The sequence below is a fragment of the Falco naumanni genome, chromosome 5 (assembly GCF_017639655.2).
Source record: "Falco naumanni isolate bFalNau1 chromosome 5, bFalNau1.pat, whole genome shotgun sequence".
NCBI classification, from domain to species: Eukaryota; Metazoa; Chordata; class Aves; order Falconiformes; family Falconidae; genus Falco; species Falco naumanni.
Window position 1 is genome coordinate 21,919,639 of NC_054058.1, and position 26,421 is coordinate 21,946,059.

General features: G+C 40.5%; 1 protein-coding gene across 12 annotated transcripts in view; it reads left to right on the forward strand.

Moving 5' to 3' along the window:
- The window catches only part of EPS8 (epidermal growth factor receptor pathway substrate 8), a 140,873-nt gene that overhangs the window by 34,386 nt on the left and 80,066 nt on the right, over nt 1–26,421 (forward strand). For 8 of the 12 annotated variants that reach the window (XM_040594601.1, XM_040594600.1, XM_040594598.1 and 5 more), the window contains exon 2: nt 75–219. The exons of 1 other annotated variant lie outside the window; for it this stretch is intronic. The gene's annotated coding sequence lies outside the window, so the exon portion shown is untranslated. Of the gene's footprint in view, nt 1–74; nt 227–264; nt 289–26,421 lie in introns of those variants that run through there. 3 more of the 12 variants (XM_040594603.1, XM_040594599.1, XM_040594607.1) reach the window with 3 other exon arrangements.

Genomic DNA, 26,421 nt, shown 5'->3' on the forward strand with positions numbered 1-26,421 from the left:
TCAGCAATTCACAAGTCTTGTATAATGTGTAGTGGAATTACAAAGCTGAACCTGTTTTGTTTCTATTTTTTCAGTGATTTGCCCTGTTGGGCAGCTGCCTTCTGAGTGACTCTGGAGACGTGCCAGCCATCTGAGCTGAATCAAGCAGTGGCGGGGACAGCATCTACCCGGGCTGAAGTTTTAATCCCAGGCACGTGGCATTTGCACAAGTGGTCACTGGTGAGCTGTACATAAGCGCAGCTTCTCTCTTTCTCTGTCTCTTTAACAGCTGGCACCTTTTTGCAAACTGTAAGTTTCTGGATGCAAAGACTTGCCTGCCTTGCTTGTTTTTCCCAGAGGGTGACGGACAAGCTTAGGGAAAATAAGAGTGATCCAGGTTACCAGCTAATCTCAGGAAACCCTTACTATTTGTTTGTGTGTTTGCAGAGTATTTTTTCCTCTCCCTCTGCTGAATGAATAATATCCTGGTGAGGACAAACTTCAAATTTGTAGCAGTTGGTTTGGTGTACCAGGCAGTATCATCATACCTTTTTAATCAGAGGTTTTATGCTCTCTGCCTTAGTGCTTCACGGCCTGGAAATACAAGCTGTGGGGCTCTGATAACAGAAGTAGTGACTGGCTGCTGTCAGCATAAGGATGATTAAAAATGCGTGTGTGTGTGTGTGCGTGCATGCTTGTTCACTCCCTTTCCAGCTGAATAGAAAAAGAAACTCCTCAAAGCCTTTTATGTAAGTGCATGTTTGGGTTTTTTTCCCCCTGTTTGGGTCTCTGTGTGGCTGTGTTCAGACAAACTTCATCCCCTGCTTCCTTTTAGAAGATGCTTTGTAAAGAAAAGAGGGTACTTGACCTCCAAAATGTCATCCTGTCGTCAGTTCAATACTAGACATACCCTCTCTGCAAAAGATAATAGCTAGCAATTTTTTTGGAGGGAAAGGTGGTTTCCAGTCAGTTTCTCCCATCTGTGATTTTCCTTGATAAAACAATGGCAATCTGCTGCTTCCAGCAGCTGAAATGCTGTGATTCTTTGACAGCAAATGTGTGGAGTGCTGCCTTGCACCTTGTAACACACTGCTTTATTTAAGACTCTGTCATGCTGGGCTGACTGCTGTCTTCCTGGGAGTGTTACACCAAGGAATTATTGATGAGATGCAGCCTGGTCTGCTAAGCACACATTCGCTATTAAAACAACATATGTGCCCTTAGCTATTGCTAATCATTTAAACATGTCTGTGAAATCTGGGGGAAGTGGCCCCTCTGTACATGGATAGAGTCCCATTAAAGCATCAGCATGATACAGCTCTGCATCAGATACTGAATCTTCCAATGAGTATCAGAGTTGAAAACTGGTGCTTTAAGCAGAACTACTTGAAGTTAACTTCTTGAGAAGGTAGAAGGAGCCCCTGTAAGGATGAGTGCAGGAAAGGCAATACACATACTAGGTTCTTGCCAGACTCTTTCAGGTTTTTACCAAGTTGTTAAGAGTGCTCGTTGGAGTATTTGGACAAAAACCTGGAGGTCAGTGCTGTACTGATCTGTATGTACTAACTTAATTAGCAGTGGAGTTGGAAAATTACTCTGGCTTGAAAAATTATGAGGGTAATTCTACCTTTATGCTGGAGGAGGCAAAGGCAGAACAAGGAACTCAAGTACATTAAGGTCCAGTAGTCTATTAAACCAGGCTAAGTCAAGTAGATTTTAATTAATGGAAAGTTTCAGAAAACAAGTTCAGTGCTATTGTCAAGTATCCATTGTATTTTTGCGAGTTGGAAGGTACCTGTCCTTAAGTTACCTCCATTCTCATTACTGCTGCTCTCCCCTTCAAGTTACGCTTCCGTTCAAGCGTAACAGCTGCTATGTTGAGATCCACTGAAGGTAGATGCAGTTGCTTTATACTGCTTGAGAACTCTGAGCCCCAGCGCTTCAATAATATAACAACTTCTTTGCTAACGCCAGCAACTTTGGAGGAGAAATGTTTTAAAATTGTTGCAATTGATTTTCTGGTTTCATAGAAATAGAGAAAGCAAGGCAGTAATTGAAGCAATGGTTTTTTTATTAAAAATTATTATTGCTTGAGTAGGTGCACTTTTTTTCACCAGTATTTCCATTATGAGAAGTTGGAGGCCACAGATTTTCTAGAAGCCTAATAATTTCATGTAGATAAAGTTATTCTCTTGCAGTGGAAGTATGTCTATGTCTTGGTCAGGAAGGTACCAAATTTAGGACTAGTTGTTGTCTGTCATATCTGTGGGCCCAGTCTGACCCACAAGCTTGAATGCCAGCATGGAGGAGAAGGCAAAAACCTTTGCTCCCCTGCAGCGTGTGTAGGAAAGCATCTCCATGTGGAGAGACTTCTTTTGAAACCCAAGATCATCAGGAAGGTATGTTGAAAATTCGCTGTGCAAATAAAGATTGAGTCAGCCAATGCCTGCTTATCATGTCAAGTAGTGATTATACCATGACGTAAATCACCTCATGCTATGAATACATCCAATTTTGATGGGTTTGCCTATGGCTGCACTTAAGAAATGTGTGTGAGCTCAAATGCAGGTGGTTTTTTTTTTCTATTTCTGTGAATGCTGTAGTAACAGAGCATAGAGCTTCAAGTACAGCATACATGGAGAGTTTCCTGCACTTTGGCATTTTGCACTTCGCTTTCAGTCCCGCTGTGTTGCTTTTTGCTACCTGCAAATGCAGTGTGCTTTTTTGAAACTACAGTGTGAATCTTTGTCTGTAACTTGAATTTTCTCATAGTTTTTTTTTTTTTTTTAAATGATCCTTTGCTGTTTTTCTTGCACTTCTAGTTCTTCTTGATTATAGACATCCTTTGGTGTCAGAGCAGTATTACACCAAAGTGATTGGCTAACACGTATTATAAATATGTAAATAAATATGTTTCAGAATCAGGTAAATGAACCTCCTGCTCCAGATATTCATTTGTGTTGCTGGGATGCTAGAACACACTGACAGATACTGCAGACCATCATAAGCCTGCAAATTAATAATGGTCAGTTATTAATGATTATTTTGAAACTTAAGAAAAGTGTTAGCTTAAGCAGTTGATATAAATCAAACCACTCTTGTTAGCATACTTTCTGCTTAGCTCCGTGGAATCACTGAAGCTAGATGGATATGTCTGGTAGTTTCACTACAGGGGAATTTAACTTATTTCTCAATGAGAGTAAATGGGACATAACCTTTGAGAATTTATCTGCTCAATCACTTGTGTTTTCTATTTTAAAAATAAAATTTCTAGGAACTGCTGTTTTTTCTAATCCTGTATTTCAAAACCACATGTCTTTTAAATCATGAAGATAGGGAGCGTATTTTCACATCAAGACCTGGCTGCTCAGATGGGACATTTGTTTTTGAGAAATGGAGAAATCTGGGCATTTTGAGTGTTGTCATTGCGCGTGGTGTGGCTGCAGATGCCCACGTGCCCCACTCTGCAAGCAAAGGATCAATGTCGCAAAGGATCAATGTCACAAATGAGAGCTACGTTGCTCATTGAGTGTTGACAGCTTGTCATTACAGAGTTTTTTCCTCCTGGCTTGCAGTTGAAAAGGTTTAGAAATGGTCATAATCTCTTTCCTCAAGTGACCGAGGGAAGAAATACTGGGCTGTGTTCTTTCCAGATTTGGGGAGAAACTGCTGCTTGTTTGTGTTGAGCTTACAATTATTTTACTGTCTTGGTCAGATTTTTTTAAGGTATCCAAAATCATTAACCTCTCATGGAGTGAAAGAGGATGTGAAGGAGTGGTAAGGGGAGAGGAAGGAAGAAATGGTAGCTAGAGGTTGGGGGTTTTCTTGGTTTTAGGTGGGGTGTTTATTTTACAGTGGCTGTTCCTGGTATGTAGGGGAGGACGGTGGGGAAGGTAGGGTGATGGTGGGTACACGTAGTAAGAATGTGGCATTTGCTCAGCCATGTGGCAAGAAGGAATTGTGTATCAGCCAGTTTTTCCTCTGTCTTTTTAACTGGGGCTATATAAGATTTTTTTTGTTTAATGCATAAGTATGGCTGTGTTCTGCTCTGAGCATGCATGCTGGGCTGCTGAAAATTAAATTAGTAAATGAGACCCAATGACATAAAAACAAACCCAGGCAAACAAGCTCCCTGTAGTGTGCAGGCGGAGAGCACCCTTCGTCCTGTGTCATCAGAGGAACAGGGTGGTTTGAATTGGCTTCCACCTTTGTTTTGAGAGGTTGCTGTGGTGATGAATAACCTTTGCAGAGGGTGTGTGAGCAAGAGTGTGCGTGTGCCTTCGTTCTTGCATATAGAACAATGCTGCTTGAGCGCACTGCTTTTCACCCCGGCATCAGAGCGTATATCTTAGCAATGGTCAGCTGCTTCCCCAGAATGAGTTAAATAACAAAACTGTTGTCTTGGAGCTAGTTATTGACATGGTGTTAATCCACTGATCACTTCCTTGCATTGCTTTCATGCCAGGTAGCAGGAAGCTGGGTGATGGTAAAGTGGTAGCTTTTTTCCATCGCATGGGAGGGGAGTTGCAGGATATCTGATACGCCTTATTTGCACAAGTTTATGACACCTGAGCTTTGTCTTGTTATCCTGGGTTTGAGGAAGGATAGTAGGTAGAGAAATAGACTGACAGAGGTACTCTGTAAAAGGAAAGAGGGAAATGCTATCTGAGAGGGCTTTCTCTCCCCTCCCGCCGCCCCCCCCCCCCCCACCCCCACCCCCCCCCCCCCCCCCGTTTGCATTTTCTTTACTGAGGAAAAAACCTGGGGGACTGTCTCTGTGGGTTAGTATTGTTCTTTTTAGTCTCCATTCATCAATAAATATTAAAACAATTTATTATTAAATTTACTGCAGCTCAAACTGGATGAGTATGTTTTTCATACTAAGATACAAAAATCTGTTGAACAGCTGCATATTGGTACAGCAGTGACTGAAGATTAGCGTATACGTATGAATATTCTAGTGAGACTTCTGTGCTTTCTTCATGAAGTCGCACTGGTGCAACTAGAGTTTGGTACAGTTGTCTGAAGAGTTGTAAATATCACTTCTAGGTAAAGAATTGCCTTCAAGAAAGTCTTGGAAACTTTGTTTTCCCCTTGCTAGAAAACCCTATCAAGGATTGGCAAGGATGAGTCACCACCTGAGACAGCTCACAGAGAATTTTCTTTCCCGCATATTACCCTCATTCTTGATATGTGACCCTGCCCCATATATAACCTGTAGGAAGTACTTGGGGGAAAATCCGAGTCACTTGGAGAAGATCCAGTGGCCATGATAAATGCAATTAAGTTTAAAATGTTTACTTTTGCTGTATAATTCCTGAACTACAAAAAAAAAAACAACCCACAACCAAACAAATAAAAAAAAACAACCATGTGAATTAATTTTGTGTCAGCTCCCCATCTCTTCAGAGACCATCATAATTGGTGGTTTCATTTGTGAGGCTATGTACTTTGAAGGTTGTCTTTTTCTTGACTGCAGCCATACTGAAGGATCAAAGAGGAAGACGAAAACATTTTAAAAGCAGCAAGGCCTCTCATGGTATTTAAAGTGAAGGTGATGAAGTCAGAGTACGTGGCCCCCTTGCACGGCTGAGGGAACTTCTTGCTGAGTTAGAGCAGTTGGGGAAATGACCTTCTTTCCCTCCAGCAGTTTTTTGAGGCTTGTCTTCTTGAAGTTTTCCCCAGCGCAATTTAAACATGCTGTCAGCTCCCTTTAGTGGCTCACTTAGTTAAAATCACCTTCAGTAAGGAGTGTTTAATTACATCTTCTAATACCTTATTCAGCCTCCCCTCCTGGATTTTTGAGAATCTGGAGAATGCTGCTAATAGAGTAGAGCTAGCACTTACAGGAATAAATTAGCAGCAGTACCATAGCTGTGCTTTTTACATCTGACACATTCTCCAAGGCTAACACCACACCTCCTGTACTTCTTCAAATTCATTTGTTCCGTTTCAGTTCAGTCTTTTGAAATATTTTGTGATGAATGAGTTCACTTTACAAGCTGGTGATCAGCAGCAGCTGTTCATAGTCATGCTTTAAATTGAATCCATCTGTCAGTGGACTCTTTAAAGTGGGAGTTTCACGTTGTCAGGAGACTTGATTACACCAGAGTAGTATCTGGGTGCTGTTTGCCAAAAAAAAAAAAAAGAAAAAGTAAAAAAAAAAGTGTGCTTGGTTGGGCTCTGGGCTACCCTTACAGTTTCATCTGTAGAGCTGTGATTTAGCCTGCTGAGAGGAGAGCAGAGCGGCTACAAGCAGTACTTTTGCACTGACGTGCAGGTAGGTGTTCAGATGTAGGTTGGAATTAGGAGATGACCTGCAGTAATCTTTGTGGAAACCATGTGCAGTGCTTGCTGCTTAATCGTGACTCTTTGATGAACCTCATCCCCAGCTCTTTACCTGTTTTGGTTGTAGCACTGAGGCAGATTAATGGTCTTCACAGGATGAGCTGAAGAGGAAAAGACGGCTTACTCAAATCAGCAAAGGAGATAACACTGCTTTTTTTGCCCTGGTACACACACATCATTTTTTGTTTTCATTTGTAACCAGAGGATGGTGAAATGTATCTGCTGAGGCTGTTTTGCAAACTGCATTTAAGGCAACATTTGAGAGCAGCAAATGGTCGTTTGCTGACTGCATTAATTGTTCTTATAATTTTAGGTGAAAGTTTTGGTCAGTAATGTTCTCCATAAAGTATGTATTGGATGTGGAAACCAGCTGATTCATGGTTTGCAGTCCCTGGGTCTTAGCACAGGTAACTTAGCATGTTTTCCTTTTCCTCAGTTTGTTCCTCACCAAGACTTCTGTGGAGAGGACTGGTCTTGTGCTGGGATGTGTGTATAGCTCTATGGAAAAGCGTTTCTTACCAGCAGAAGCTTGTTCACCAAACTACTGCATGTTTACCTGAGAGTGCCATTTTCATTATATCATTTCATTTTAGGAAAGAAAACTTTCCTTGGAGGAACAGAACAATGGTACAGCCTCCTTTGCTGCTGCAAAACTTATTTTTGTGGTAGGAGGGCTATATTTAATTTCCCATCTCAGTTGTGGTCTCCAACCACAGAGACTGCCTTGTCCGTGGTCAGATAAACCTTGCTTGTCTCAGCAGCTCACAGCAGCAGACCTCACACCATGTCTGACGTTCACCCGTGTTTCTCTGCTATAAACTTCTCTCTCACACTTTTGCTGTTGCAGTCTGCAAGCATTGCTGCTCAACAGGGCAGCTGCAGCACTGCTGCCTGCATTCCTAGCGCAGTGCCAAGTCAGCACCTCAATTGACACGAAGTGCTGGCAGAAGCATAGAGAAAGGGAAAAAAAACCCAAATCAAACAGCAAAACACAACACCCAGACTGGCATTGTGAGCTTGTATTTTATGTCAATCGAAGCTAGTACAGTGTCTCTGAAATGAAGTGTCTGTTGTCATGTGGTAAGATAAGAACCTCTTAGCTTTTCTTTAACATATAGCAAGCAGCACTGTATACACCAGTCTGTTATTGCTGTGTACCTGATAACTACAGATGATATTTTTTTAAAATGGAGACTCATTAACGAGTTCCACATGGAGATGGTGAGAACTGCACATTGAGTGAAGAGATTGATTGATGTTGGCTTATGTTAAGAAAATATGGCTGACAGAAGGAGTCAATACATGCTCTTTTTTTTTCTGTAGTGCATTGTTTTTCCTGCATGTGTTTAGTCAGGGAACTTAGCAGGAGGAATGCCATTGCTTAATAGCTGATAGAATCATGTTATCTTCCCTTAAAATACTTAATAGAGTTAAAATACAGTTATTAAGATCTGGCACTCATTTGAACGCCCACTTGGTGCTTGGATTATAAACATGCAGTATCTGTAAATTAGCTGCAGACACAAAGTATTCAGTCCTTCACCATTTAACTTAATAAGCAGTAAAAGCTGTGCAGCAGTGAGCATGTGAAAAGCCTTGTTCCACAAACCCCTAGACAAATGCGTCCCTCCTTGCTGGGAGCACTCAGACCTTTGAAAACCGCTGGGTTCTGATTTCAGCTTTCCAGACTTCACAAGTTGGGCCAGAATGGAGGGATTTGGGAGGAAAGAGAACTGTGCTTTCCCTTCCCACGTAAAGAAATGGAGACAAACACTGAGAGGACACTGGAAGGGATGGGCTTCCCACATCAGGAGGAGTGGTGTGGAGCAACAGCTCTGTGGAAGCTCAGGGGGTATCTGTGCACAGCAGCAACCCTCAGCTCCGCGTCTTTCTCCAAGATTAGCATGAACGGGCAGGGTATGCCAAGCCCACTGCTGCATGGATATTTGAAGAGGCAGCAGTGATATCTACGGAGGATTATGAATGAAAATTTCAGTATCTTGTCTAGACTGTACTGATCATTAAAGATGAAATTATTAATTTTTAAAACCAAGTTATTTTCCTTTTGGCTTTTACAATTGTTTTTAAAAAATCAGCTTTTTGATACCACAGTATGCTTTAAGCAAAAACATGATATGTATATGGGTACTCTGTGTCTTTAATTTTTCACTTGAAACTAGATAAATAACATATTTTGTGAGTATCTGTGACTGAATACAGGTCTAATGTTTGTGTTGCTGAGATAGTCACAGCATGAGCAGTATGGTTAGTGCTGTGTAAAAATTTAAGTATTTTCTGATTTGTATTTTTATGAGCAGTTGCAAGTAACATTTTAGTATCTGGTTTAATTTTTATCAGCCATGCACAGATGTTTTATTCCTGGAAATGTAGAGTTGGGAACGAGGTAAGGAACAGACAGTGCTGACTGAGGAGTTTTGTAATCTCTGCTACTCACCGCAGTTCTTGACGGAGGTCTGAAGCAGTAAGGGTTGAGCCAATGAGGATGCGATAGAAAGCAAAGCATTCTGAAATTGCTAGCAACTGGATTTTCATGTAGTACATCTCAGTGGCTAATCTTTTATTGGCATTATTATAGTTCCTCAGTTTATATTGTAGCTGTTACAGCAGAAGCTGAAATACTCTTTGCTGTCATTTGGAGATGGAAATTTCTTCCATTTTATTTCATTAGAAATTCTGTATAAAAGATCTGTTGATGTATAGAAAATGTAAAACTATAAAAATGGTTGCTGTAATACATTGTTGCCAATATCTTTACCTACAGCATTTCTTAATGCAGCTCAGGTTATAAATGGAAGAGTTTACTCTTTTTTGGAATCCCTTTCAGTAAGTGAGGCGGAATGCAGACTGCTGTAAGACATGCAGAATTTCTTACTGTTATATACTGCATCTGGGAATCTTTGTGTAGAGGGAAAAGTAAAAGGCTGAAAGCACTGTATAGTAGTATACTATGTAACCAAAAATCATCTGTCATGTAGGAACAATGAGCTAAAGGTTACATTTGTTTCCAAATGTAACTAAATTTGTATCCCTGCAGCCAATTTACTTTCATCTCCACCACAGCCAAACGCCACATGCTGAAGTTGTACCATGTGAAATTTGACAGGGCCATCTGAAACTTACATTTTTGGTGGCATGGCTCTCTTGGGTGTGCAGAAAAGCCACCACCAGGTGCCACTTCACTGACATCTTCAGCAGCCAGCTAAATATTGAGCTGTAGCTGTTCGAGATTTTGTGTGGTGTGCATTTATGTTTTGTTTGGTTGTTGTTTTTTGGGGTGTGTTTTTTTGTTTGTTTGTTTTTAAATACACAAACCCATGTCAATTTCCTCTGTGCCTACAATCTGCTTTCTTGTATTTGTGGGCAGAATGTCTTAAGTAACTAGGTAGCTGCCTTAGGAGTTGTTTTCTTTTAAGGGAAGGATCGCACACTTGTAGCCAGCATTGTGCCACTTGCTGTTGGTTCCTCTTTGCTGTTGCTTGCTCAAATGCATGTGCTGGTCCGTAGGAGAGGGCATGAGTGGCTGAATCATGCCTTTCGATTTCAAAGAATAGCCACTTCCCTGCTGGGTAATTTACATACACTCCTCATTTGCTCTACAGTTAGGTCAGGGCAAACCGGCAATACTGGCTTTTGCAGCACAGGCTGCTCTGTTTGAAGCTAGGTATGTGGCAAGGCATCGTATTTATTATCAAGCCCCTAATATCCATCTGATTTCATTGCTGTTGGTGTCCTTTCTGTGGCTTAATCAAGAGCCCTTACTTAACACACTGTAGCTCTCATACAGGTCATGTGTCTTGTGTAACACAAGGATGCATCTGTGTTTTATCTTCTGTGGCTAAATAACATTTTGGGCAAAGAGGAGACTGCTGTGCTACTTTCTTGGTAGAGTTAATTGCTGATAAATAGGGATCTGATTCAGCTAACTGCTTACACCATATGTTCCTATCAAATTGTGTTGAGTAGGGTTATGTGCTCTCCAGAGAGCTTCAGGAACTCGTGAACTTTGACATCTGCCTGTTTAGAGGAAGGTGCAGCTGGCTGCAACTAATAATTCCTATAATAGAGATGAAGTGCAGAAAAATAAGCTCTGTTTAGCAAGTAAGGAACTGCAAGTTTTATCTGTGAAAAGGAAGAATAAAGTTCAGGATACTGGCAAGACATTGATACACCTGCACAGTTTTATAACATTGAGCTGCAAGTACCAGTTGAAGGTTTCAGTTTTTAAAGAGGAAGGGTATCATTCTTACTTTGCTTTTCATGCTGATCCCTCTGCGGAGTAAGGAAGGGATTTTGTCTAAAATTCTTAGTGAAGGTCACAAAGATCACTGGCTTTATGTTGTGGGCAACCATAGAATGTTGGCTGCTAACGGTTGCAAAATATTTAAGCAAATAGATCAAAATACATGAGTCATTATGGTTGTGTATTGCAAAGGTGGGCTCATTTTTTCTCATTTCTTATCCCATTACTTTTCTCATTTAAATTAAACTGTTGACTTTTCCTCTCGTGTAAATGAATTTTTCTTACAGTTCTTACAAATCTTTTATGTATGCTTAAAAAAAAATAGAGTATTTCTTCTACAGCTGCTAAATTGTTTCTCATGCTTCTTACTCTTGTTTAAAGAAGAAGAGGTCCAAAGCAATTCAGACCAGAACTCTTGCTACTTACTTGTCTTCTTAAAAACAAAACAAATTGGGGAAAAAGTGCCTTTCTAATATGTGGCCATATAGAAAAGCAGTGTCTCATTTTAAGCTAGTACATTGCTTAATAGATTTTATTAGTTGGGAAAAAAAAATGCAGAAGAATCTTCCTCTGTGCTGTCATTGAGGGTGGTTAAAGTGACACTGCCTGTCTTCACTTTTAAGGATGTATTCCCCCCCCTTAAATATTTTCAGTTAAACATGCTTTTAAAATTCATTATCAATATGGAAAATACAATTAGTCAGGCAGCTGTAAGCCACTGTCCCCTTTCTCCATTCCCTTCCCCCTATTAATTTTTCCTTTCTGTACTTCTCAGTGCTCCATCCGCGTGTGTGTAATAATTGTCTGTGCTCCCTCTTCACTGATCTTGTTTCCATTCTTTGCTGGCAGAGTAACTCTCATCATTGAACTGGCAAAAACTTTCAGGTGCTGTTTATAACTTAATTGAGAGGTTAGGTTTGCTGCTGTAGGTGATTGTAAGTGCGAGGAGCTCCTGAAATCTGTTGCTGTTCTGAGGCTGCAGTTTTGGTTTGAACAGCTGCTGCCTGCTCTGGGCTTTTTCTCAGAACTACGCAGGTGAGCTCACTTCCCAGCTGTTTTAACCAGCCCTTTAGTCTCCTGGCTTGGTACCTAAGACTTGGGTGGCCTGGCAAAGCAAAGCTTTGGGGGTCCATGTCCTGTCTTTCTGTTGTGTCCAAGACGTGTGCAGCTTGTTGCTTGGTGTTCTGGATTGTTCCATGCTCAGGTGTCAGGTATTACATTTGCTGTTGAAATGACAGAGCATGATGGTGTGCCATCATTAGGAAGTGTGACATGAACTTTGTGGTGTATCTAGGAAGCTGTAGGAATAGTATTGAATTATAGACTGCAATTCACAGCAATCTCTGTCGAAAATCCCTTTTGACAAGTTTGGTAGGGATTGAATAGGTGCAGTTGAAATTTTATGGGGTTCTGGCATAATACATATTAGTGGTGTTATGGGTTTTCAGTATCACTGGTGTTCCAAAATATATGCATGGAGATTTTTCAAAGCAGACGGGAAAACATAGTCCTCCAAGTAGTGTTCATGTCACTAGGAATTTTCACTATTTTTTATTTTGCTTTGTAAATTTAGATTTATATTTTTCTTTAATCCTTCAAGTTGCATGCTTTAAAAATGACCATAAGTAGGCAAGTATACCTTTTAAAAGTCCTTATTGTTTGTGGTGTCAAAGCATAACAAAATTGATCTTGGTCTTAGGGGCTTTGGTAAGACTGCAGTAATCGTCTAGATGTTTACCTTGTAAAGCTACCTTCTTTGCATGAAATATACAGTGATTTAGTGTTTTGTTGATACTAAATTCATGATTCCTTCAGTTAAACTACTGTCAGTGGCCATTATTTGATCCTCTTCCCTTCTACAATGGTATTCACTGTTGTAAAATTGTAACACAATGGATAGATGTTGCACAGAAACAAGGTAACCATTTACTTAACAAATAAAAAAATTCTTGGTTAACACCCTTGGAAAACTCAATGAGGAACTTCATTTAATGTTTGACTATTGACTGAAAGACGATGACACCTCTTTGCTGATATGCAAAGTTATTTGTCATTTAGGGAAGAGGTAAAGCAGCAGCTTGAGTGTCAGTACTGCCTGACTGTGTCTTAAGATTTTTTTCTTTTTTTTTGAGGTGGAGCTTTGAAAGAATGTGTTATTAACTATGAAAGTATGTGTTATTTGGTATTTGAGAATTTTAATTATTTTGGTTGTCACTTGTCGAAATACAAAACAAAATTTAGTGTGTGGTGTACGACATTGATAAATCTTAAATTGCTGGCCCTTTGGGCATTTATAGCTTATCAGCAGTGAAGTGTTTTGAAAAAGATTTCTGTGAGAATTTAAAGCATTAATATCACCTATACTTTGTAGACCTTTAGAATACGATTCCTCTGAGATGATAGAAGTATGATAATAACAAGTCTTAGGCTTCATTTGAAGTGATTTTCTTGACACCAAACTGAGGTTTACACGCTTTTATTTTGTTGATAAAATAACGTCCAGCTCAGGTGACCTTAGCTGTGAGTACACAGTCTTAATCCTAAGGATTTCCTTTCTAAGCATTAGGATTTTGTCCCAAAAGTTATGAAGCATGTTGCTTCTAACAACTTTCAGCATATAGTTAAGACTTAGAGGCAATTTGTAGACTTGCAAGCAGATGCTGCCATGGAAGACTTAAATTTCTGAGTTTTGTGTTGAAGGAAAGAACTTGGCTTAAATCTGATAGGGATATTTTTAATTATTTTTTTAAACTGGTGGATAGATCATTTACAATCAAACTGAATTTTTTTTGGAATAGTGAAGAATCACTTGTTTTAAGGGTTGTACTAAAATAAAACAATATTTCCACACTAAATTTTACCCTGAATTATCATAACCATTGAGAGAAGAGATCCAACACCACCTGTTGTGAGAACAGGCGGATCAGGTATTGGCGCTACTGAGCGGGAAGTAGGAACGTGCAGGGCCTTTTCTCCGAGGGCTTTTCTGTTAGTCTAACAGATTATTCAAATGTTTTTGTGTTGACTTTGTGCAGTCACTAATTTCAGCTATAACCTTTAAGTAGGATTTAAGTCTGTCGATAGATACTGAAGATAGCTGTGAATTTGGGAGGAGAGAAGAGATCTTTTTAAGATGTGATGTGGAGCTGTGGGCCATGGCCATGCTGGCACTGGGGAAGGAGGGAGGGAAAACAACGCTCCCCCAAGAGTGTAACACAGGTTCGGGTGAGTGTGGGACCAGGTCAGGCCCTGTCCCTTGTGCAGTGCTTGCAGGTCCCGGCAGTGGCTCAGTGTGCAGCCGTCACTTCCCTCTCATCAGTGTCTGTGGGTGTTGCTGCACTCATGGCAGAATACAGACCCTACAGAAGGAGTTGGGAGATAGTGTGGCTTAAAACTTTTTCCCGTAGAAAAAGGAAGAAGAAAAACCATACCCCAAATGCAACCCCCTCCCCCTGCCGCCTTCAGAACAAGGAGTGCAGGAGGAGTGCATGGGGGCACAGGTGTCACATGGCTGATGTGGGGTCCCGTCTCAACCCAAGACCTCGAGAAGTTGTCGCTCTTCCCTTCTGTTTCAGCGGGTATTGATAAGTAGCTGTGACTAATGCAGCTAATGCCTAGGAAGCTGTGTGTTGGGTTTTATTTAGCTGTGTCTGTAACAGTGGCAAAGATGACTTTGAGATCAAGAATTTCTTCACAGTTTAATTAAAGGTCCTGTTGACTTCCTGACTACCTTTCACCCATCCCTGTGGCAGTATTCAGAAAACGCCCTTTGCCAACCACTATGTCTGTTTAATTTGTGCTGAGGAAAAAAAACCACTTTATTTCTCTCACACTCTTACTTCAAACAATTTAACACTGGTGATGCGGAGAGTTTTGCACCTACCCAGACTTCCTAAATGTCTCTCAGGTGACGGAGTGGGCAGCCAGCCAGGGTAGCCTGCTCCTTGTTCCCAAGACCCTCCTGTCAGGCCATGGGCAGGCAGGGATTTGGGGCAGCCCGCTGCTGCCGGGGGCTCAGCTGGTTGTTTCTGCCTGGCATGTTGCCTGTTCCTGACTCTTAATGACATCATTTGGGAAGAAGATCAAGAACTTAGAAGTAGGAAGAGAACAGCTGCTCGTCCTGTAGAGACAAGGAAGGGGCTTCAGATCCCAAGCAGGAAAGACATTTCAGTGGATCCTGGTATGTTTGCTCTTAAATAACAGTTTCTTGCTTATGTTTCTCCAGTAAGCTTTGCCTGCCTTTCTTTTCTTCACATCCCCACCCCCCCCACCCCCCGCTTTCTTAACTGAAAATGGTTGAATTAAAGTACTTGCCAATACATTCTTGAGCAACATGACAGGCCTAAGTCCAAGGTAACTTATGACACCTTATCCAGCCTATATCTTGCTGTATTCCAATAATAGAAACTCTTTCCTGATTTTATGAAACACTTTGTACTCTGATCTTGTGAACTGCAGAGACAGGTTCCTGGGCTGGTCCGCCTATCTGTAATCATACTGTCTTTGGCTTGGTCATTTTCATAATAAGAAAGTTGAAAATCGTGGTAGTTTTGTTGTTTTTTAAGTTCTCTTGCTGAACTGAGGACTGTTTTGCATAGTATATCTTTTACTGTTTACAGTTGAGGAAACATGGGTGTTCATTTGATAAAGCTACCAACCATTGCTTTCTTCTTGCACAACTAAATTGACAAAGAGGAAAGCAAAAGGAGTGCCACAGGGTGGGAGACAGGTTTGGTTTGATAGCTGTATGGTTGGGCAGTGCAGGGTTTGGGGTTTTGAGCATCGCTTTGTGGTCTGTGGTTATTGTCACAGGGCAGTGACTCACAGATGTAAATGTTGGGCGGCACCAATACTGTCACCAGCTTTGGTCTTGCTGGGGATGAAGGGAGGAGCAAGCTGCGTCCGAGTGCCAAGCTATTTGCTTGGACAGGAGGGCTGTAGGGAGATGGGACAGAGGGATGCTCCCAAGTACCCGCTTCCCTTTTCCTAGGAGGGAAGGTGGCAAATGGTGCAGGAACTGCTTGCCATCTGGAATCAGCCTGTGAGAAATTAGTGGAGCTACACTGAACAGAACTGCAGTATTACTCCACTGTTTTGGTATTAGCCCTTTTAGTTGCACTAGATTTTAATTTTTTATTTTTTATTTAATATTTTTCCCAAGTACAGGATCCTGCCTTTTGACCAGTTTGACTTCTCTGTTCATTTACTAGAAGCAGTCATTCCGTCCTTTGGATCTCAATGTGCTCTTGGATATTAGTGTTTGACCTTCAGAATTAGCCATCTAATTAAGGAGTGGGTTGATCACATAGTCTGTGTTTGACCAAATTGCTAAGAAATAACTTTGTGAAAACTAACGATGCTAAATACAGACTGCTTGAAGTCCTAGTGCTTGCAGAAGCAGCTGCACCTTTTTTCCCTGCCCATGTTCAGCCAGCCCCAGGAATAAACACAGTGATTCTGCATAAGTGTTTTTTTGTTCAAACTCCTTGTACTCAGAACCTGTTTCAAACTACATAGGAGAGACTTGAACGACCCCCCATTTGTTTCACAGTCTGCTTTTCATGACATGTGTTGGTGTTTAATAGTTGATGTGACATTTAAAAAAATATTGCTGTAGGATGGTGTGTCCTGCATTAGCATTTGGAGAATATTAGGTAAGTTTTAATTCAGAATTAAAAACCCAGGCATACAAACCCCATGAAGTTTGAGGTTATAACGGCAGTGAAGTTGATTTCAATAGGAAATGTTTTAAAGGTACTAATTGTACTTTCCACTTCTGATTAAATCCTACTGTAGCTGCTTATAACCTTACTTTTTTCTTAAAATTTGTAAATTGGCCTGAATGTCCCAAAAATTTGTGGGAAAGAACTGTTCTTAGTCACCTTACCTTGATATTCGTACTTTTGTTTTATTTTGCACCATTTGGTGTGTTTAATATTGATGCTTTAATATTCTATCTTACAATATTTGTGTTAAATAGTTTAAAAGCATACTAAAATCTTAACATATCAGTAGATCTATGATATTACAAACAACCTTAATTGATGTTTTTGAGAGGATTTTTAGGAATTTCCTATGTATTTTAAAATGCCCATAGTCTGTAACATACCAAGTCGGGTTAAAGGATTTCCAGTTGCAGCTCCCATGCGTCTGAGTGCCTTTTAACATGAATTCAGAGTACTAGTTGTGCATAGGCTCCAGCAGCTTGGTGAGCAGTGATGACTGCTTCAGATGCAACACTGATGGCTGTCCTATTTTTGGATTTATTCCATCCCTCAATTCCCTTCTCTGCAGCATCCAGCCTCCCCTTACTCCTTTCCTGAAAAAGACAATGTCAACTCCTCTATATTCTTAAAATATGGTGTATTTTCCTTTAGTGCAAAGGAGGAATACTACTCAAAGTTCATTAGACCGAACTGAAACAAAGTTACTTTTTACAGCAGAGTATTAAATTATTTTGTTTTAGAAAGAGAGCTTTGTTTTATTTCAGTGTGTGTATTTATTTACTGTGCACCATTAAAGCTGTTACTGAGCTTGCAACGACAAGTTGTGAATATCAGCTAAGGGGATGCTTCCAAATAGCTAAATATTAACTGGGGACCTGAACATGCAGAAAATCTACACTCTCTCCTCTCTTTTTTTTTCTTTCTTTTTTTTTCTCTTTTTGAAAGCTTTTTTTTTCCTTGTTGTTACCATGCTTTGTGTTCTGAGATTTACATTGGTGTATGGCATTGAAGAATGCTTGTTTCTAATGCATGAAGTTTGAATTTATTTCAAGAAGTAATTGAAGAGGGTGCAGCAGAAGAAGCTAGATTTAACAATTTAATCTTTTCTTTTTTTTTTTTTTTCAATCACAAAACTCTGAGAAAGGAAGGCTTTGGATAATAGCAGCTATGAATCTGAGAGAAATTATTGTGCTCCTGAAGATGCTTTGGAGTGGATATATAGTAGGGGTCCTAGTCCCTTTTTTGCTTCCTCATTACAAATATTTTTGTTTCAAACCAGTTTTGTTTATAAGGATTATGAAAGCACTCCCACAGTCAAAATGTGCAAGACACTAGAATTCGCCAGAAGAGGTGTCAGTGTTTAGATATTCAGCAAGAATAAATCAGGTACCATTTTAGCATCTTAGTGTGTTTTTATAGTTATCTAGCTTCTGTCACTGCTAGTTAAGTGCTTGTTTTAATAAAAGGGCTGTAATTCGCTTTTGCTTACTTTTTTCAGGTGTATCTCACCGTACTATGGATTCTGATGTATTTTTATTTTAATATAACAACTTATAACTTTACACAGATTATTTTACAGTATCCTGCATGGATTTACGTACAGATTCGTTGGTTTAACAGCCATCTAAAACTGAGTGGTTATAGTACATTTAAGCTGGTGCTGCCATCCATCTGCTCCTGCTTAGTCCTTAAAAATTCTGTTCTGTCAAAGGTATCAGAAGTTTCAGCTCTGCCATCAGCAACTTGTTGCCTGCCAAGTTTTTGAGGTGGCTTGCATGTATCTAGTTAGTTACTCACAACATGTAAAATATCAAGAGTATATAGCATTGGATGGAGTCTTAAAGCTACAAATTGATAAAAAAAGTGAAAACCAGTGGTAAGGGAGACATTTGGTGATCACACTGGCTAATTAACGGAGCTTAGAGACAAATCCTTCCTGAGGGGCCCTGGCCGTGTTCTGGCTTAGCAGAGTCGGTTTATACCGAAATAGAGGGGAGGGATGAGTAAGGGATGTGAAGCAATGAAATGGGGCTCTGCCTCTTCCCCGCAAGCCAGCACTCCCAGCCGGGGCCAGGCTGGACTCTCCTTCGGTGCGGGTAAATCTCACCTTTGGTGTCCTTCAGTTTTACTCACGATTAAAGGAGGGCAAGGGTAGTGAAAACCATGTGAATGGAAGTGCAGGACTACAGGTGAAACGAAGAGCACTGAGGAAGTCTGACTTGTAGCAGCCTCTGTAGGAGTAGGATTGAAAAGGGTGTCTTATTCATAAGTTTTCAACCTTAATGATTTTTTTGTTTCAAATGCTTTTAAAATATATATCAGTGTACTGTTTTTCAGTCTCCTGTTCTGTTCTTAGGAAAAATAGGGTATGCAAATTTAAGTTGCAATGAGAGAGGCGTGGAGAAACAAAACTAAAAGCACCCTTTCTCCTCAGAGAGCTTCCTTTTTTCCCCTCCTATCTCTTCCCCCCCGCCCCCCCCCCCCCCCCCCCCCCCCCCCCCCCCGTGCTTGTAAAAAGAAACAGATCTGACTTCAGGAGGAGGGACCTCATTTCAGCACTCTATCAAAAGTGCAGGGAGCTGTTAATCCCTTATGTATTTTGATTTGGAAAAAAAATAAATCAGTCCGGTTATTCACTTCTGTGATCAGTCAAGGAGATAACAGAGAAGCACAAGCGGGTATTTTCTTTCTGTTTTTATCCAGATTATGAGGGAGGGAGAAGTAGTATAAGTTGGTGACAGCTTTAATGCACAGATGTGAATACTTGAGTAACCACGTAAATCCCAGGCATCTGTCCAAACATCAAGGTTAGCCTAGAAAAAATATTTATTTTGCTACCTGAGTTGTTAGTATCTAGTAAAATCTCTGTTTGCAGCTCAGCTGAAGTGTATTTTAATTCTGTTTGTACTAACAAATGCTTGAAAAATCCAGAACTATCATACTGCTTACAGATTAGGGCACAATTTTTTTTAACTTTTTGAACAGAAATACAAAATGAGAACATGGTAGCAGATATGGAGCAACTGCCCATCCAGAGCTGAAGCTCTTTGAGAATCTGTTTGCAGTGATGTGGGGTGAGGGGACCTGTATACATTCAGCCATCACTTCTTCAAACCAGTTGCTTTTGGGAAAAGAAATTAAATTTTAAAGCTTTTTGCTGAAAAGTTTTCCTGTTGCAGAAACATATAAACAACCAAGGGCTTCCCCCCCACCCCCAGGGGGACAGGGGAAACTTTACCTTTGATGCCCATTAACAGCAGCTTTTACACAGTTTGCGCATGGGCTGTGTAGTCTGTGTGTCCATCCTCTCCCTGTCCCTCACAGGGGTGCCATGGCTGCTCAAGAGTGGGCATCTGAGAGACAGCTTCCTGCTGTGATTGCTAGGTGGTGGTGGGTTAGTGGAACTTCAGGGGAAAAGGTGGCTTTCAGCACCTTCCCTCCCCCCCCGCCCCTTTCCCTATGAAAGTATCCAAATTCTTACTGAAAAACTGGGTTGAGTAGCAAAGGTTCTGAAAGATTTTAACAAACACAGAGCCTCATAAAGCTCTATGCACAGTCATTTCAGAAACCAAAAATTGACTGAGGATTGGAAATGCAGGTGGCTGAATAACTTTTGAAGTTCAGAGGGGTGGAATTGAAGGGATCCTTACTGCACATGTAACACATTGCTCCATCACCTATTTCTCCATGGCAAGTGAATGGTTCAAGAAGGGGAGAAAAAGATGACGATAAAGGGAACTGCTTAGTGAGGTGGTACAGAAGATGATGGCCAGGAGGCAGAATGGCATATGTAAACAGAAGTGCTGTTGTCCTTAATGTTTACTAACATGCTAGCCTCCCCTGTGTGCCAGGTTTATACAGTGGTGTGGGGTTTATGATCTGTGTTTTTTATCTAAGCTTTTCTGTACCAGAGGTTTGTCACAGTGATGCACTTGCACTCTAATAAGCACCTGTCCAGTAATAATCCATCTGCTCCTGCAGCATGTGGTATTTGATTGCAGAGTTGAGGGTAAGTCCCTTCCCAGGGGGATTCTCCGTTGTATTTACCAAAACAGTATGTGTAGCTACAGGCTAAGATACCCAGCCAGTACAAGCAGAAACAACGTAACAGTGTTGGTATAGTGTTGCCCAGGCATTGTTGCTTCTAGGACTGGACCAAAAAATGTCAACATGCTGCTGTGTGGATGGATGGGCTCATGTGAGAGATCTTTAATGTATTTCTTTATTGTACCTTATGCATGTGATCCAAACTGAAGCCATGCACAAACACAATTATTTTCCTGGTGTGTTTGTGCTAATTGCACAATGGAGTGGTTTAGCAGGTAGAGAAATTTCAACACTTACTAGATTATGCATATCAAGCCCAAACAAGGAAACAAGTCATGAATTAAGGGAATGTCTGCTGATATACTCTGAAAGTTTACCTCTGTCTTCTACTTGTGTCAGAAGAACTGGCAAAAAAATACTTCTTGGCAATTCTGTGTGAAACGAGAGAGCCGTATGCTACTGCTAGACTCTCAGGGTTATAAAAGGACATTTTCCCGATACCAGCGTGATGGTTGCCTGCTGACTGAGAACACGTGCTTGCAAAGTCTTGTGTAAGAGAAAGTAAAGTGTGGAAAGAAATTCTGTCCACCTCCTGTGGTGGAAGATGTGCTGCACTTAATAATTCAGGAGGCGTAAAAGAAGCCAGATGTAAAATGTATCAGAAAGGTGGAATGTGGCAGCCTGGACCAAGGAAGCTTCAGCTGGTATGAGGCCTCAGAGGACCAGGGATAACCCCAAGCCTGCCCTGGAAAGGATAGACAGAAGTGGGTTTTTTTGCATTTTGAAACAGTAGAATAATGATACGTTTTGCTTCCATGGCTGTTTCTCACTGAAATAACTATTTTTAACCAAGTTTCATCACATTCATATAATGAAAATAAGTTTCTATAACTGTTTCTGGTGTGCAAATGTTTGCAGCATTCTATGTATGTAAGCATATGTTGCACAGGTGGTACCCCTACATATTAACAGAGAGGTGTTTTAAAACAGGATTTCTCCCATGCCAAAATGGTGCATCATGGGTCTGCTATTACATCAAGATGCATTGCAAGCCTGCAGTCCTACCGCCTGCCTCTTAGTACCTTTTCTGAGATACAGCCTCACATTGTGCATCTCTGAGTAGCTCAAATAGCTGCCTTTATTATCAGGGTGAAGAAGGAATTAACAATAGTAATAAATAAGCTCAGGAAAGTGAACCATGGGGAGAAGCCATCCCTCCTCTCCTCTCCTCTCCCCAGAGTTGCCTTGGCTTGCGGGTCAGCACTGGCAGAATTCAGTCCTGGACCAGAGATAGCTATGATGAGCCTCAGGGCACAATGGCTGTGGAGCTACTGAACTGATAGCTGTGCTCATGTTCATCTGATAAGGACACAGCCTTTTATGCCAGGCTAATTTGAACAGCATTTAATTCTTGCAGAAGCTTGGCATAACTAAAAGGCTTGGCAGCATGAGTCATAAAAAGCCATGAATTTGAGAGAAGTTGATTTAGGTGGTTTGGTTTTTTTTTTTTTTTTTTTTTTTTATTAGGTGCCAAAACCTCTATTTAAAGTGTTTGACCTAAAGATGCAAGTAAAAAGAGATCAAGTTCCTCTAATCTTCTTTGGCACCATTTTAAGACTCTTTCAGTTAAAGAAAATATTTTGGTTTTACCACCACTTAAGAGCCACCCTCTTAAATCTGAAATGTGGAAGGAATGGAAAGCTCTATCAGTTACAACATGAAACTATCAGTGGATCAGTTTCTGTTATCTGCCCTAAGTTTTTGACTTGTTCTTTGGTGGCACGAAATGAAATGGATCTGACTTATCACAAGCATGTACATTGTTACTGGCACAAATTCAGTGGTTTTAGTAATGCTTTCTCAGAAGAGGGATCACTTACTAATTCAGTCTGTGTCTGTTCATTAAGATGAACAGTTTATTGAAGTCTCTACTCCTACACTGAGGTTTGGGTTTTTCTAAAGGAAAAGAATATGGAAAAAACACTGGAATATGGAATACTGCCAAAAACTAGTATGGCAGAACTTCTTAGCTAAAAGAGGAAAATACTGCTTGACTTCTTCGTAAGAAATTTCAGGCTTGATATAATTATTTTTGGGTGGGCTTTCTGAAAAAAATGGCAGTGTGACATACAATAGCAACACTGACCTTTTACTGGGATGTTAAGGAAGATGCAGGCGCTTCCAGATGTAAATATGTTGTATGCTGTATTTGATTTAAGAAAAATAGTTGGCTTTCAGGAGCTTCAAGCCAGATAAAGGTAAGAAAATAATGGTGATGTCTGGGAGTCCTGGGCGGCTCTAGAAACGTCTTGTTTTCCTATCTGTTTCTTCTTTCAGAGGCTCCTTATCTCCTCAACTTTGAGGTTCCAAAGAGCAGGCACCGTTACTAGGTATTTATTTCAAGTAGTGTCAGAATATACTCCAAAATATTTTAAAGCCTCACATTCAAGCATATGTTTTCCCTCCTAATGTTTTCTAATGGTTTCCAAAAAGTAGTAGCTTGCCAGTTTGAACGTTGAGAACATGCATGGCCCGTTTCTTTTCAATCGCTTATGACCCAGTCCTGTACAATAAAATTTATTAGTATTCTGGTAGTATCATGAATTAAAATAGTTTTTTCTGGTCTGTATTCTTCACTGAAATGATGAGCTGGTATTTATGTGTAATATGTGTATGTTGTATTTTATTCTATGTACTACATCTTCAGCCTACACATGTGATACTGAACTTCGTCATTGAAAACTGCTTGTTAAACCTTCTATTCCAATGTGTTTTCTTACTGATGTTTTTGCTCTGGTTTTCTCCCCTTTATGATAACTTGCATCTGTAGCATTTTACAAAGAAAAACTGCAGCCCTTGAATCTGGCAAGTGATTGTTTAAAAGTAGGTTTACAAGGCTGGAATTTCTATTTGGCTCTGGATTAAACATTTCCCAATCTCATAGACTGATCTCCCTTCCTAAGCGTTTTCACATCATAAAGTTTGCGCAGAGCAAAGCATGCTCTGACATTGTCTCTGTATCCCGTTACCTGTTATCGAGTGGTGCAGCAAGAACTGTCCAGATATGTAATTGAAAATTAATGAAGAACTTAGCTTTATATAGAAGACAATAGTATTCAGTTTGCTGCACAACAATAACACTGATATCCTGTTTCAAACAAGCATGAAAGTAGTAGAACCTTATTTATCTCACTAGTCAGCAGCAATCGCTCCTGACTGCACACTGGAGGCAGGACTGCTGAGTGCAAAGGTGCTGTTTTTATGTTGTTATTTATCAGACCAGAACTGCTGCCTTTACTCTCAGAGCATTTATTTTATTTGTTTGAGAGATTAGTACTCCTGCAGAAGAAAAGTATAAATCCACTGAGGAGAAACAGCGTTCAGAAAAAGTGCTTCAGACCTGCTTTTAGAAGTTACTTACTTTATTTTCTTTATTATTTAAATATTTATCAAATACATTCAAAGTCAGTCACCTGTATGCCACCCTAGAGCTATTGGTAAAATACCTGTGGTAAAATACCATCAGCCTGCATGGAAGTGAAGTGCTAGAGTGTAGTAGAAGACTGGTACAGGGTTTTCAGATACTTCATTTATGCATAGCTTTGCTATTTATCTTGTAAATCCTCTTGGCTTTATTTTTATCATTTGGTCTGTGGCCAGAACTACAGGAATGCTGGTACTATAAGCAAGCTCATGAGAAGATGCAACTTAGCTGTAAATGAGCAATGAGTTATGAGGGAAAGAGGAAACAGAGGGAATTAATTATATTAGAGTATTATTTTGTCTGGGTGCTGTAAGAGGTTTTGGATTTGATGTCAGTTATTGAAAAGAATTATTGCTGGTGGTTTTTAAATATGAGATGTTTTAGTATGAGGGTAGTTGTGAGGGCAGAGAGAGGGTGAAATAGGTTCAAGAATAATTAGGTGAGCTGAGCTGGGCATGGGTTGATCCAGAGGTTCCAGGGAGGCTGCTGCAGCCACACTGAGCGCTGGGCTTGCTGTCTCTAGGACAACTGTTCCTTTAAGTTATTTTAGTGTGTACTCTGCGGCTCCTGGCTCAGCTTCTTGTCTTGGCTTTATACAGACCCTGAGACTAGAGGGCACATGTGGCGCACAGTAAATTTTGTCTTAGTATTAATTTGAGAGTATTTCTTCTAAAGGCAAAGCAATCAATACAAAGGTAAAGATGCTTGCCTGTAAAAATAGATGGTGAGATCTGACTATCCAAAAGTTTGGAAGTCACCACTCTAGGGTATTGAGAAGCTGTCTGAACCTACTTCTGAACTATTGACAGTGTTTGCTTGTTCATGGAGGATGGGAAACCGTAAGAGGCTGGGAAAGAGCAAAAATACAAATAAACGAAATCTTCAAAGTGAACTGCTGAAGACTGAAGTGATTTATGTCAGTTTGCAATGTACAGGGCAAAGCGGGGTATGTGAAGTTAGAAGCAAGCCCACCTATCCCTTTCTTTTTGTGTGTTGGTTGGGTTTTGGGGTTTTTTTTAGTTTGTTTAGGGTTTTTTTGTTTGGTTTGGTGGTTTTGGGTTTGTTTTTTTTTTAGTAGTTTGATGTTTTTGAAATTGTTCATACTATTGCTTCAGAGAGCATTGTTGGGGGACACTCAAATACTTGTTCTTGAAACTCCTGTGTTGTCTTTTAAGTCACAAGACTTAAATGTTTTTGAGTTGGCTTTGTTTCCAAAATGTGAATTTAGTACTTAAAATCAAATGGTGAATCAGTGTTTTGAAGACTGTTTTCTCATCTGCACTGACCTTCTCCCACCACCAAGGTCATTCAGCTGTACTACAGAGAGGAAGCGTGGAAGGAAAATTGTTTTCAGTTTGCCAGGAACTGCTACAACCACGAGGGATTTTAAGTAGTGGGTCATTTTAAGCACTGTGATTTGTTTAAAGTATGAAATGTTAACAACATTGTTGTTGCTGATGGAGAAGCAGTTACTCAATTTTCCAGTATGATCGGAGTGTGAATAGCAAAATTTGTTCCTATCTTTTGGACACACCTTGTAATGCAGACTGCTTTCAACAGTATTCTGAGTGACTGTTTTTAACTTTGTTAGCTTAAGAGGGTTTGTTTCTGCATGTGGGAATCATGACAAACTGTAGCGCAGGATGGTTGAACCATTAGAGAATGTGCAGCCTGTTGCACTTGGCATAGCATCTTGTTGTAGCCTCAGTGTATAAGTCCAAAGAGGCAAAGCCAAACATACCGGGGCACATTGTGGTGCTACAATTCTTATTTAAATATTTATATGTGTGTATATTTAGATGAACTATGCTAATACCAGACAATGATACCAATTTACAGCCTGACAAATTTTCTGTGCTGGATAGTAAATGTTCATTCTCTGCTCTGCGCTAGAGAATGGAGCTTGTTGTAACTCACTCACTCTCCTCCCTGCAGCCCCATACTGAGGCCTCAGTTAAGGGGAATGTATAAACAGCTGCAGCAAGGCTGTTGCAAATACAGATGTCTTCATGAAGCGGGATTTTTGGGTCACCAGGGACCATGCAAGCCATACTAAATGGGTTTGCAGGAACCTCTCCATGTGTTAGCCAACTGAGCTGTGCTGCTGTCCTCCAGAAAAACACTCTGTTGACTTCCACCCACAGTCCTCCCCCCACTGTGCTGTCTACCTTCCTCCTAGGGATTCCTGCAGCTATCTGTCCTTGCTATGCTGCCTCAGCCTAGTTGTCACCACACCAGGTTTCCTAAAATGCTGTTGAACTGCATTTGAGTCAAAGGTCAGCAGCTGTGCTTTTGCCAAGACTTTACTTCTGTTCTTGATCTCATTCAGATGTACCAGGACATAAGCACAGGACAAATTGGGGAGAGTTTTTCACTTGTGGTCAGGGGCTATTGGTCGATCACTTGCTGAATTTCTGGTGGCTTGAGGAGTCATTGTGGTTATTGTACACAATTCATAGACCATATCTCAGTCTAACTTCAAAGTTAGCCTTGTTAGCATCAGTAAGTTGGGACTAGATGACCTCCAGAGATCTCTCCCAACCTAAATTATTCTGCAATTTATACCGTTATTTAAA